Source organism: Palaemon carinicauda, chromosome 9 (genome assembly GCF_036898095.1).
Source record: "Palaemon carinicauda isolate YSFRI2023 chromosome 9, ASM3689809v2, whole genome shotgun sequence".
In the NCBI taxonomy this organism is placed as follows: domain Eukaryota; kingdom Metazoa; phylum Arthropoda; class Malacostraca; order Decapoda; family Palaemonidae; genus Palaemon; species Palaemon carinicauda.
Window position 1 is genome coordinate 151247568 of NC_090733.1, and position 15000 is coordinate 151262567.

A 15000-nucleotide genomic window follows, 5' to 3' on the forward strand; every position below is an offset into this window, starting at 1 on the left:
TAAATTATCCAAATTCAAAAGTAGAATTTATATCAGTTTATAATTATTATTCAAATGTATAAAATAGATTTCAATGATTTCATAGCCCACTGTTCACTAATAGTAGAATTTGTATTAATATAGAACGGTTATTCAAATGTAGTAAATAAATTTCAATAATGATATTTCATAATGCTATGAAAGTACATAAATATGTAACAATTGGGGGGGGGGGGTTGTTGTTGGTGGATGCGCTATTAGTTTATCATATTAAAATGGTGTTTGCAGTGTCCTTTAGGTACTTAGTTGCACTCACTTTTTAGCATTCTACTGTTCCTCCATTCACATTGGTCTCCCAGGCCCCAGCGCCGAGTCATGAGACACAAATGAGTAAAATCTAGTCACATAATATTTAGCATAAAGTAGTCTACTTTACTTGTACTTAGATATTTGCAAGTGATGATGTATAAGAAGTATGCAGGACTGCATGATAAAGATGTAAGTCAACATGCTTTATTTTTATTATTATTATTATTATTATTATTATTATTATTATTATTATCATCATCATCATCATCATCATTATTATTATTATTATTATTATTATCATCATCATTATTATTATTATTACTTGCTAAGCTACAATCCTAGTTGCAAAAGCAGGATGCTATAAGCCCAGGGACTCCAACAGGGAAAACAGCCCAGTGAGGAAAGGATACAAGGAAAAAATTAAATATCTTAAGAACAGTAACAACATTAAAATGAATATCTCCTATATAAACTATAAAAACTGTTAACAAAACAAGAGGAAGAGGAATAAGATAGAATAGTGTGTCCGAGTGTACCCACAAGCAAGAGAACTCTAACCCAAGACAGTGGAAGACCATGGTAACAGAGGCTATGGTACTACCCAAGACTAGAGAACAATGGTTTGATTTATTCCAGCTCTCTCTCAAGCTGTGGTATGATCATCCTAATCATCAGTTGAATCGGTAGAACTTCAAAAGTTCAAACTTGCAGCGTATGTTTTTTATGGTGAACAGGCTGAAATAAGTATTTTTTTTTTTATAGTTTATTTATGAAAGATCTATTTTAATGTGGTTACTCTTCTTAAAATATGTTATTTTAATTGTTCATTACTTCTCTTATAGTTTGTTAAACCTTATTTTCTTTCCTCACTAGGCTATTTTTTACCTGTTGGAGCCCTTATAACATCCTGCTTTTCCAACTAAGGTTGTAGCTTATCTAATAATGATAATAATAATAATAATAATAATAATAATAATAATAATAATAATTTAAACGAAACTAAAAGAAAATAATAAACATACATTAGTGTATGATAGGGAATTAACAACTGGACCAATTTGTTAAGGCACTGTATCTGATAAAAAATGAATATAAGAAATACAAATTCTCAACCATCGGTAATTGAATAGCAATGCCAAACGAAGGGCATATTGAATTTAATCTAGAAATCCTCAATTGTATTCATATCTCATCAATTTCCAAATCGATATTATATAAATCAGATATTGGAACTTATTTTTTAGTATTTGATATTTATTTATTCAAGTGGTTTTTATTCATATATAAGTCAATACGTTGATTGATTGAAAAAATCATTTATCCAATCCGTTTTTTGTTAATCATTTATCGGTTTCATCAAAATAGATGCTCACCAGAACGTCAGCCGGGTAAGCCCAACCGCCTAGTGTGGTGCCTAACCACAGTAGTGGCCTCCCCAGTAAACAGCTTTAACTCACGGTCCTGGGCTGGGATCGATCTGCCGCCATTCGAATACTAGGCAAACACGTTACCAAAAGTAGTAGGCAGGAGGCTTGTACAGTGGTAATTTAGATAATCAATTCTTTTTAGAAAACAATCCTCAAACACTATAAAATACAACACATTTATAGGTTCAGCATTGTTTTTCTGATACCATAGGAAATCTGCAAATTGTAGGCAATTGTTTGATACATTATTCGCATGAAATTAGCGAATTAATCACCTACGGAAAGCCATCCGTGAAATGATCAAGGGAGCGATGAATATCATTAACAAACGTTGTGGTGTAATTACACACAGCGAATATTTTGTGATCACGTCTCGGTAAACAAGCTCATTAAGTTTCCTGGTTTTTTTTATCCTGTTTGTGTGTACGTTTGCTTTCGGGATTCCATCTTTTATTTGAATGTGGCGATGGCAGTAAATATATTTGAACATTGGAATGGAAACTTTTCACTTTCATTGCTTCGTTTGAATTGAGAATTTTACGTGCCGTGTATTTGCGACTACAAATGCTGTTTTGTTTTTTTTAGGTCCGTTTGTCACTATATCCGTAATTTTAGTCTTTTATAATGGTTTCGTATAAATTTTTATGTGATTTGGAGTATTGATAAAGAGCAAGTATTCGTCTATATATATATATATATATATATATATATTTATTTATATATATATATATATATATGTGTGTGTGTGTGTGTGCGCGCGCGCGCATCTGTATTTTCCTGTCATACCTCGGTAAGAAGTGGTCTCCGTAAGTTACACTCGGAAACCATGTTCTCCCACAAATTACCTAACCATCGGGTTTTAATTAGGAAACCGGAGTGTTGGGAAGGGTTGAATATCTTTCTGTGTACTTGTGTGTGTGTATCTATCTAAATATTTAGACGTCATTTTTTACGGATCGGGTACACTAGTAAAGAGATTAAAAACACCAAATGCTGATTTAACATGATAGCGTTTGGTAGAATACTTGCAGCTTTACCCATAAATACTGCTTTAATGAGAATGATTTTCAGAGTAGCATTATATGTACCTATCAATACTATACTGAATTTTTTTTTAATGAGACGCATTTGCACATACTCGCAACGGTGCCCTTTTAGCTCGGAAAAGTTTCCTGATCGCTGATTGGTTAGAATTATCTTGTTTAACCAATCAGCGATCAGGAAACTTTTCCGAGCTAAAATGGCACCCCAGCGAGCGGTGCAGATCTACCTCACTAAAAATAATTGACTATAGTATAAAATATTAATGTTTAGTTTATTATGAGGGCACGAGCAGTTTCACCCCGTATTAGTGAATTAATATAGATTAGTGTTCTGTTTTTAGCATATTTCTACTAATGATATGTGAAGGTTTACATCTTATGATATACCAGCAATGTCAGTAAATGGAACCAATTTAACATCGTGCAATTAAAACTTTTTAACAACATTCTCACAACATTCTCATTTGGATCCGGATTTCACATCTTGTGAAATTTTCCCAATTCAAACGTAAACCACTTATCTACCAATGCGATGCCAACACTAATATTATTGGTTCACATAGGAGCCTCATTATGTCTATAACTCGCCTACATGATTTTGAACAAAATTACAGTTTATTGCATGCATTTGGCAAGGAGAAAATTCTAGAATTTTGATGTTTCCATGTTTGGAGTTGGTCACTAAATCTGGCTGATAGGTTTACAAAACTGCATATTCATTTACTCCATGGTGTTAATCAATGGCGTTATTGCAGTCTCTCTCTCTCTCTCTCTCTCTCTCTCTCTCTCGGTATCAGTTATCATATTCGACGTTTGTTTATGTCTCTGGAGTACAATATAAATAGATCTCTCTCTCTCTCTCTCTCTCTCTCTCTCTCTCTCTCTCTCTCTTTCAGTATCAGTTATCATATTCGAGGTTTGTTTATGTCCCTGCCCTTGTCTCTGGAGTACAATATAAAGATCTCTCTCTCTCTCTCTCTCTCTCTCTCTCTCTCTCTCTCGTTTTTGAAGTGCACGCTTTTATCAGCATTCAGTTCCTCGTCTCCTTTCTCCCTGCATCCACTCTCAGCCTCACAAGAGCGTAACGCCTTTGAGAAACGAAAGCTTTTCTTATTTACAAGGGAATCATTTTGAATTGCCCGCGTCCTTTCAAAAGGTCTCTTATACTTATGCGCTCCTTTGCAGAATTCGGGAGACCAGTTCAAACTAGGTATTTTCGCTCAGGTGTCTCGGAAAAAAAAAAAAAAGAGAAAACAAAAATGGCTGTGATCTCACGCAAGCTCACCTGAAAATAGGGACTATTCATTTCAGGGGCCGAGGAAAATTTCTGTTTGGGTTTTATCGTTTTTTTTTTTTTTCTATTTTTATTGTATTTGTTTATTTATTTTTTTATGTTTTTTATTAACCTTTTTTATTGAACTTGTTTGTGTTTTTAGATAGAAAATAAAACGTGTAATTTCAGTATTACATTTATGTTTTATAAATTTTCCTCTTTTATTTTTGCGTTTGCATTTTGTTAGGGAATACGAATATATCATTGGTCGTTAGTTTATTACTTATTTTCAACCGTTCCTTTTATGACTTTAGCTTTTGTTAAAGAACATGAAATTATTTATAATGATACAGAATCATTTGTAACCCGTGTATTATTTACGTCGTATTCTTCTATCACCTCGTATTGATATTCTTTGTCTATCACCTCGTATTAAAATTCTTCTTCTATCACCTCGTAATGATATTTACTGATATGTTAAAAAGAAGTTAATATTTTTTATATTATATTAAGTTCTAGATCATGCCCAGACTAATTATTAACGATGGAACGCCCATAGAATGGCGTAATTAAGGAAAGGCGCTAGTATTAATTAGGAGAGAGAGAGAGAGAGAGAGAGAGAGAGAGAGAGAGAGAGAGAGAGAGAGAATATTTATTGTCTGAGAATGTTATTTACATATGCAGATGAAAATGACAAAACCAATTATTTCTTTCCTCAAGAGGAATATTATTCTATCTCGGTATAATCTCTTTCCTTAAAGAGGAAATACTACCCCTTCCCCAAGTTACTTTTTGAATGCCGGGGAGGGGGGTGAAGGGGCGAAACCCACCCAATCGACGCCCCTCCCCTTTTCTTAAGGGATGCTTTGCCAGTAAACTTTCACCTTCTGTAATAAAGGGGATCCTTCTTAAGAAAAGGGTATCTCTCTGTTTCTGGGGAGAATACATTTTGAATATTAGCTCTCTCTCTCTCTCTCTCTCTCTCTCTCTCTCTCTCTCTCTCTCTCTCTCTCTCTCTCTCTCTCTCTCTCTCTCTCTCATTAATTATATATATATATATATATATATATAAATATATATATATATATATATATATACATACACATATATGTACACATATGTATGCATATATATGTACTTATATACATACATATATATATATATATATATATATATGTACACATATGTATGCATATATATGTATGTTTATATATAAATATATACATATATATGTATATATGTGTGTGTATGTGTGTGCGCGCGCGCGTGGGTGTGAGTGTGTGTGTGCGTGTGTGAGTGTGTTTTCACTCATGAATTTTGTAATGCGTAGAACAGTTGGAGATGGTGGAGAAGGATTGGACTGGATTGGTAATAGGAAATTAGCTGACCTAGAGTATGCTGATGATGCTGTCCTTGTTAGCAGAACACCACAGGATTTGCAATGCTTTCTTACCAGAGTGCATGAAATATCACATGAGGTTGTGCTCAAGATAAATAGAAGAAAGACAGATAATGAGAACAGAATATGCAATGGCAGATGAAATATCATTGGAAGAAGAAATGATTAGCGAGGTAGAATCATTTAAATATTTACAAACTATATCTAATACAGGGTCTTTAGAATTGGAGTTTAGTTAACGATTGTAAAAAGCAAATCAGATAATTACAAATTTAATTAAAATTTGCGAATCAAATCGCCTGAAACTACATATAAAAACCAGACTATATATCAGTTTTATGAGATCGGTGTTACTGTATGAACATGAGTTGTGGTATGACAATGAAACAATATCCAACAGATTTTGGAGATTTGAGATCAAAGCTCTCAGAAGAATATTGGGATTTAAATGGCAGGACAGGATTAGAAATGCAACTATAAGAGAGATTACCCGAGTGTCATATGTGGATGAGATTATAGTGAAGGGTAGATGGATATGGTTTTGGCATACTCTTTGCAATCCTCAAGAGAGATTAGTTCACCAAACATTTAACTGGGCTCCACTAGGTACGAGAAGAGCTGGAAGACCCAAGCCTACATTGCTGAGGACTATGAAGCGTGAAGCAGGAGATGAATGGATAAGTATTAAATTAAAAGCTCAAGATAGAGACGACTGGCGAAATCTAAACAAGGCACTTTGCGTCAAAAGGTGTAGGAGGATATATATATATATATATATATATATATATATATAAATATATATATATATAAATAGATAGATAGATAGATAGATAGATAGAGATATATTGATAGCTCACTCGGTAGAGTCACTGTAGACATGGTTTCCAGACGCACAGGTTCGAATCTCCACCCGGCCAGAAGCTGTTACCATAAAATGAATTCCAAGTGGATATATATTCCCAAGATAGAATTCGGTATTAAATGCCATTCGTGGGTGATATTTACATTGATTGAAATCACGTGTGCTTGTGATACATGTTCACATATATTTATATATATATATATATATATATATATATATATATATATTTATATATATGTATATATATATATATATATATATATATATCTTATAATTCAAAAGAAAAAAATAAATATTACATTTTATACGATTTCCAGAAGCAGTAGTAGTATTAGTAATTGAAGTTTGGCTGTTGAATAACTCTGAAATGACTTCATGAGGAAGAGAATAAAGTGCTGATTGCTTCTATTGGTGCCTGGAAAGAAAAATTGTATTTTTGAACCAACGATCTCGATATTTCATCCCTGAAATGGTGACGAAGGAAGACTCCGCCTTCGCTCTCAAACGTCTTGTTTTCTCTACTGCGTTTGAATGTTGTTTCAGGTAATAACCTTTTCTAGTGTTGGGAAAAGACGAGGCACTTCATTGCATTAGTGAGAGCCATTGTTGGTTTTTCCGAAGTGTTGTATCAACAAGGAAGGCGCTGCTGCTAAGTCTTTTATTGGCTGCTGAAGTAAAAGCGAGAGAGGGGGTGGGGCGGGGTTGGCGTGCATGTCAAAGGCTGGTACATTTTCGAAGTTGTTAATGTCATTTCTTAGGCTTAAAGTAGAAATTAATATATATATATTTATGTATATACAGTATATATATATATATATATATATATATATATATATATGTGTGTGTGTGTATATATATATATATACTGTATATTTATGTGTATATGTATACATACTGTATATATATATATATATATATATATATATATATATATATATACATACTGTATATATATATATATATATATATATATATATATATATATATATATATATATATATATATATGCAGCAACGACAACAAATACAACCGTTTTTAGACCACTACAAGAAAAAAATTCTCAAACATGTCCTTATTCACATTCCATCACGATACTGCCCACTGCTGATTGGTGATGGTGGGAGACTTTAGTCTAATTGCTCTCAGCAAACCAACCTAGTTTGGGGGGCCCTGACTAGTATAGCTTTGCTGATCATGGCGATCCACAAACCCTTTCACCACTTAGTATTTTTAAATACAGTTAAGTCCTAAGAATATTTTCCACCAAAGGAAGTAACTGAATAAGATTAACGTAACAATACTTGGGCAATTTGTAATGTTTGCATAGTCTGTGCAACACCGTCCATAAATACAGAACCGGAGTGAAAGGGGACGTCTACCCCTGACTCCTTTGTTTCCCCTTCGTTAGATATCAGCAGTGTGCGGATGAATACGAATCAGACAAAGGTATCAAATAGTGAAAATTGAACCAAGCTTGATGCAATAGCACCATCTATAATTCGCACAAAGTTGTCTACAGGCTGAAGAAGGTTTTGTCTCGAGATACACAACCCTGTGTGGAAAAGGTTTCTATATTTTCTCCTGGAGGAAAAGGGAAAATAAGGAGAGAGTGAGAAGCAATACCCTTGTCGGATCGTTGCAGCTGAATAATCCAGGGAAGTGGCGAAAGGCAACTTTTCCATATGGTGCCGTTATGAAAATGAATTTTTTTTTTCCTCGGGGGGGGGGGGTTGCTGTTTGGGTAAGTGGTGGATTTATCGAAATGTTGGGTGGTGGCTTGATGCCAGAGTGTTAAGATGAATTTTTTTTTTTTTTTTTTTTTTTTTTTTTGGCTTGTATCACGAAGATATGAAGTTAGAGAAGATAGATAGGCGTAAATATCATTTTATTGACGTTAGATTAAAAAAGAGGTTGTTGCTCAGTGATACCTGTGATTGGTAACCATATTGTAACCTGTGATTGGTAGAGTGTAGCCATGATGTAACCTGTAATTGATATAGTGTATCCGTACTATAACCTGTGATTGATAGAGTATAACCATGCTGTAACCTGTGATTTGTAGAGTGTATCAGTACTGTAACCTGGGATTGGTAGCGCGTAACCATGCTGTAACATGTGATTGGTAGCGTGTAACCATGCAGTGACCAGTGATTGGTAGCGTGTAACCATGCTGTGACCTGGGATTGGTAGCGCGTAACCATGCTGTGACCTGGGATTGGTAGCGCGTAACCATGCTGTGACCTGGGATTGGTAGCGCGTAACCATGCTGTGACCTGGGATTGGTAGCGCGTAACCATGCTGTGACCTGGGATTGGTAGCGCGTAACCATGCAGTGACCAGGGATTGGTAGCGCGTAACCATGCTGTGACCTGGGATTGGTAGCGCGTAACCATGCTGTGACCTGGGATTGGTAGCGCGTAACCATGCTGTGACCTGGGATTGGTAGCGCGTAACCATGCTGTGACCTGGGATTGGTAGCGCGTAACCATGCTGTGACCTGGGATTGGTAGCGCGTAACCATGCTGTGACCTGGGATTGGTAGCGCGTAACCATGCTGTGACCTGGGATTGGTAGCGCGTAACCATGCTGTGACCTGGGATTGGTAGCGCGTAACCATGCTGTGACCTGGGATTGGTAGCGCGTAACCATGCTGTAACCTGTGATTGGTAGCGTGTATCCGTACTAACTATTAAGAGGTCAGAAATTCGGAAAACTTGCACCCCTCTCAGGACCTGGGTGGAAATATTTAAATGATGATACTAACAAAAATTCTTAGTACGTAACTCATTTCAATTTTGATGATTGTTTTCCCGATTATGAAACTGGAAAATAACGCTTTCAATTTGTAGGTAGTAGGGTGGCCAGGGCTCTAGTCACCCGTTGAGATACTACTGCGAGAGAGTCATGGGGTCCTTTGACTGGCCAGACAGTACTACATTGGATCCTTCTCTCTGGTCACGGTTCACTTTCCCTTTCCTTACATATACACCGAATAGTCTGGCCTATTCCTTACAGATTTTCGTCTGTCCTCATACACCTGACCACACTGAGATTACCAAACAATTCTGCTTCACCCAAGGGGTTGACCTCTGCACTGTAATTGTTCAGTGGCTTCTTTTCTCTTGTTAATGGTGGAAGAGCCTCTTTAGCTATGGTAAGCAGCTCTTCTAGGAGAAGGAAACTCCAAAATCAAGCCATTGTTCTCTAATCTTGGGCAGTGCCATAGCCTCTATACCATGGTCTTCCACTATCTTGGGTTAGAGTTCTCTTGCTTGAGTTTACACTCGGGCACACTATTCTATCTACTTTCTCTTCCTCTTGTTTTGTTAAAGTTTTTATAGTTTATATAGGAAATATTTATTTTAATGTTCTTACTGTTCTTGAAATATTTTATTTTTCCTTGTTTCCTTTCCTCACTGGGCTATTTTCCCTATTGGGGCCCTGGGCTTTTTGCATCTTGATTTTCCAACTAGGCTTGTAGCTTAGGAAGTAATGATAATAATAGTAATAGTAACAATAATAATAATAATAATAATAATAATAATAATAATAATAATAATAATAATAATAATGATAATAATTAGTGAATGAAAAGAAAATAAGTAGAAGGAATAACAAAAAAAAAAAATAAAAGGATTTCGGGAAAGAGTTAACCTTGGTTTGATTCTTTTTCAGAGTAATCCGAGCAAACCTTTTGAAAATCGCTAAGAAAACTTAACTTTCAAAAGACGCTTTTTTACTAAGACAAGGAAAATCTTTTTCCGAGAATTCTTCTAAACTTCGTGTTCGTTTACGTTAAGTGTCACTCTGCTGAAGTTAGCGTTAAGCGAATTTTCTTATGAAAGTTAAGGGAAAATATGAAATTACCTCACAAAGATGGTGCTCATGAGAACAGTTATTACTTTTTTTTCTAAGGTCTTTGTGATATTGTAACAAAATAAGGTTTTAACCCCGATTTGAGAAATTTCAGGAAAGCATAATTACGATTTTGATAAATATGTAAACACGTAAAAATTATTAATTATTATGTGATGGGAGGTTTAGTTTAACTATGTCAGTTTTAACCCCCCCCCCCTTTAAAGACAAAGGTGCACGCGTACACACACACTCATACATATATATATATATATATATATATATATATATATAGAGAGAGAGAGAGAGAGAGAGAGAGAGAGAGAGAGAGAGAGAGAGAGAGAGAGAGAGAGAGAGAGAGAGAGAGAGAGAGAGAGAGAGAGAGTATATTTTATACATGAAAATATATATGTATTTTCTATATATGTGTATATATATAAAGATTATGTACTATCTATGTATATATATATTAGAATTATTTATTTATTCAATTATTTCTATATATATAGTGTGGTATATATAATTCTATATTTATATATACATACATATCAGAACGGAATGAAAAAAAAAAAAAAACCCACCTCGAAATATTTTCTCGCAAGCGAACAAAGGAGATCTAAATTTCTAAAATGTAAAGGACCCAACATTTATATGATTAAGTGAGAGACCACTGTGCCTTGAAATAACATGCACAAAAGTTTCTTCTACGAAAAAAATATGGTTTCATTATATTCTAGCAAGATTACTTTCGACAGCATTGCCACTACATTTTCTGGCGAAAATATTAGATATAACTAATTCCGGGTTATTTAAAGGTGCGAAGGTTTAGACAGGTAATTAAGGCTTCGACTATTTTTAGTACTTGGTCCATTCGCTGGAAGTGTCTGCGCCAGGAATTCGTGCCTGGAAGCAAATGACAAGTCGCCGGCAGAATCGATTCCGAATTTCCAGAATTGGAATATGATCTGAACCTTACGAGTTGATTTTTATGCGATTTCATAATTTTATATTTCTATCGTTCTCGTCTTTTTATTCATTTAAAGGCCGTCCATGAATGGAAGGGGCAAGGGACAGTGAATGGCAGGGGCAAGAGACAGTGAATGGCTGGGGAAAGGGACAGTGAATGGCTGGGGAAAGGGACAGTGAATGGCAGGGGCAAGAGACAGTGAATGGCAGGGGAAAGGGACAGTGACTGGCAGGGGCAAGAGACAGTGAATGGCAGGGGAAAGGGACAGTGAATGGCAGGGGAAAGGGACAGTGAATGGCAGGGGAAAGGGACAGTGAATGGCTGGGGAAAGGGACAGTGAATGGCAGGGGCAAGAGACAGTGAATGGCAGGGCAAGGGACAGTGAATGGCAGGGGAAAGGGACAGTGAATGGCAGGGGAAAGGGACAGTGAATGGCAGGGGAAAGGGACAGTGACTGGCAGGGGCAAGGGACAGTGAATGGCAGGGGAAAGGGACAGTGACTGGCAGGGGCAAGGGACATTGAATGGCAGGGGAAAGGGACAGTGAATGGCAGGGGCAAGGGACAGTGAATGGCAGGGGAAAGGGAGAGTGAATGGCAGGGAAAGGGAGAGTGAATGGCAGGGGAAAGGGACAGTGACTGGCAGGGGCAAGGGACAGTGAATGGCAGGGGAAAGGGACAGTGAATGGCAGGGGCAAGGGACAGTGAATGGCAGGGGAAAGGGACAGTGACTGGCAGGGGCAAGGGACATTGAATGGTAGGGGAAAGGGACAGTGAATGGCAGGGGCAAGGGACAGTGAATGGCAGGGGAAAGGGAGAGTGAATGGCAGGGAAAGGGAGAGTGAATGGCAGGGCCAAGGGACAGTGAATGGCAGGGGCAAGGGACAATGAATGGCAGGTGCAAGGGACAGTGAATGGCAGGGGAAAGGGACAGTGAATGACAGGGGCAAGGGACAGTGAATGGCAGGGCCAAGGGACAGTGAATGGCAGGGGCAAGGGATTGTGAATGGCAGGGAAAGGGACAGTGAATGACAGGGGAAAGGGACAGTGACATTGCCCTGTCGAGCAGGACAATGCCCTAGAGACTGACCATATATACAATTGATCAGCGCCCAAGCCTCCTCTTCACCCAATCCCCTCTTCACCCAAGCTAGGACGAAGGAGAGCCAGACAATGGCTACTGAAGACTCGGCAGATAAACCTATAGGCTCCCTTAAACGCCCCATCCTAAGCTCACTAGTATGATAAGGTCGCAGCGACTTCGAGTTTGAGCGGGACTCGAACCCCAATCTGGCGTTCACCAGTCAGGGACATTACCAAATACGCCATCACAACCACTGCCATTCAATGGCTGGTGAATAACAGATGATAATAAGTTTTCTTTGTCAAAAGCCATAAAATGTTTTTGAGAATTTATTGATACGGCTTCCTAGAATCTTTCAGAATTTGTTCTTCAAATTTTGGTATATGGTGGAAGTTTTGGGTACTGACGGGCTATATACATTTTAACGTGAAACTTGAACTTTATGGGAAAACTTGTCGCTTTACATAAATCTTCAGCGCTGAAATCTGTAAAAGTATAATTCAAGTGAAAAATCGGATTTTAAGGAATTAAATTTGGATAAAAAATATCTTATCACATAAAACAATTAAATTTTTAAAGGCCACTCATGAATGGCAGAAGCAAGGGATAGTGACATTGCCCTTTCAAGCAGGACAATGCCCTAGAGACTGACCATATACAGATATGATCAGCGCCCAAGCCCCCTCTCCACTCAAGCTAGGACCAAGGAGGGCCTGGCAATGGCTGCTAATGATTTTTGGAATGAAATTAAAATCTGAAACATAAATCAATTGAACTGATGGTCGATCATGAGGCAATTTATAAATTCCTAGGGGTTGTGGTGGCCGATGTAGTAACGTCCCTGACTGGTGAACGCCAGACAGGGGTTGGAGTCTGGCTCAAACTCGTTAGTTTCTTTGGTCGCTGCATCCTCACCATCCTAGTGAGCTAAGGATGAGATGTTTGAGGGAGCCTATAGGTCTATCTGTTGAGTCATCCGCAGCCATTGCCTGGCCCTCCTTAGTCCTAGCTTGGGTGGAGAGTGGGCTTGGGCGCTGTTCATTTGTATATATAGTCAGTCTCTAGGGCATTGTCCTGCTTGATAGGGCAATGTCACTGTCCCTTTCCCCTGTCATTCAATGTCCCTTGCCCCTGCCATTCACTGTCCCTTTCCCCTGTCATTCACTGTCCCTTGCCCCTGCCATTCACTGTCCCTTTCCCCTGTCATTCACTGTCCCTTGCCCCTGCCATTCACTGTCCCTTTCCCCTGTCATTCAATGTCCCTTGCCCCTGCCATTCACTGTCCCTTTCCCCTGTCATTCACTGTCCCTTGCCCTGCCATTCACTGTCCCTTTCCCCTGTCATTCACTGTCCCTTGCCCCTGCCATTCACTATCCCTTTCCCCTGTCATTCACTGTCCCTTTCCTTGCCATTCACTGTCCCTTGCCCCTGCCATTCACTGTCCCTTCCCCCTGTCATTCACTGTCCCTTTCCTTGCCATTCACTGTCCCTTTCCTTGCCATTCACTGTCCCTTTCCCCTGTCATTCACTGTTCCTTTCCCCTGTCATTCACTGTCCCTTTCCTTGCCATTCACTGACCCTTTCCTTGCCATTTACTGACCCTTTCCTTGCCATTTACTGTCCCTTGCCTCTACCATTCATGACCGGGATTTAAACCTTTAATGTATTCTATAGCAATTCACAGCGTTGCTGTATAAAATAAAACGCTCAAAAGAGTGTGCATTCTCGTGTGCACGGGGCAGCAAACCACGTATGTGTCTCTGAGGATTCAGATATTCCGAGAATTTATGACATGAAGTGAAATATAGCGAGCTTTTCTTTCTGGTGTATAATGTATTGCTTTATAATGCCTGCTGGCTCCAATCTTTACATAGTGTGCCGATATTGGAACATCTGTCTCTTGACAGATACATGAACTTTATGAGAGAGAGAGAGAGAGAGAGAGAGAGAGAGAGAGAGAGAGAGAGAGAGAGAGAGAGAGAGAGAAGCAAAACCATGTCTAAAAGTTATTTATATTTATTGCATGTCAAAAAATATAATCCAGCTATTATGATACACATACATCAACAACAACAAATACAGCAGTTTCCAGTTCACTATAGGACAAAGGCCTCAGACATGTCCTTAGTAATGTTTGTGGTTTGGCCATTTTCATCACCACGCTGGCTAGTACGGATTGGTGATGGTGGGAAACTTTGTTCCTGGTCGCTCACAGCAAACTAACCTAGTATGGGTGACCCTGATTAGTATAGCGTTGCTGCTCAGGGCGATACACAAATCTTTTCACCACGTTAAGGTATCCCCAATCAGAAATATGATGCACTTACACACACACACACACACACACATATATATATATATATATATATATATATATATATATATATATATATATATGTATGTATATGATTTGCTAGTCACCTTTGAAAGTAAACTGATTCTTTCTCTGATAGGGTTCGAGCCCACGTATGATTGTAGTGAATATATACATACACACACACACACACACACACACATATATATATATATATATATATATATATATATATATATATATAATATGTATACATATATATGTATATATATAATATATACATATATATATATATATATACATATATATATATATATATATATATATATATATATATATATATATATATACAGTATATATATATAACCAAACATATTCTCTATTTAATTAGTGTTATCTTTAGAATATCTAAAAAGGTACAACAATGGTCCAGATTGAGGTAATGATATTCTTGTCGTTGCATTTTGCAATACGCTGAAATTAGCAGCAA

At 37.5% G+C, this 15000-nt stretch overlaps 1 protein-coding gene across 1 annotated transcript in view; it reads left to right on the forward strand.

Moving 5' to 3' along the window:
• LOC137646697 (kielin/chordin-like protein) overlaps nucleotides 1–15000 on the forward strand; it is a 191267-nt gene that overhangs the window by 127488 nt on the left and 48779 nt on the right. The gene's annotated exons all lie outside the window — the stretch shown is intronic.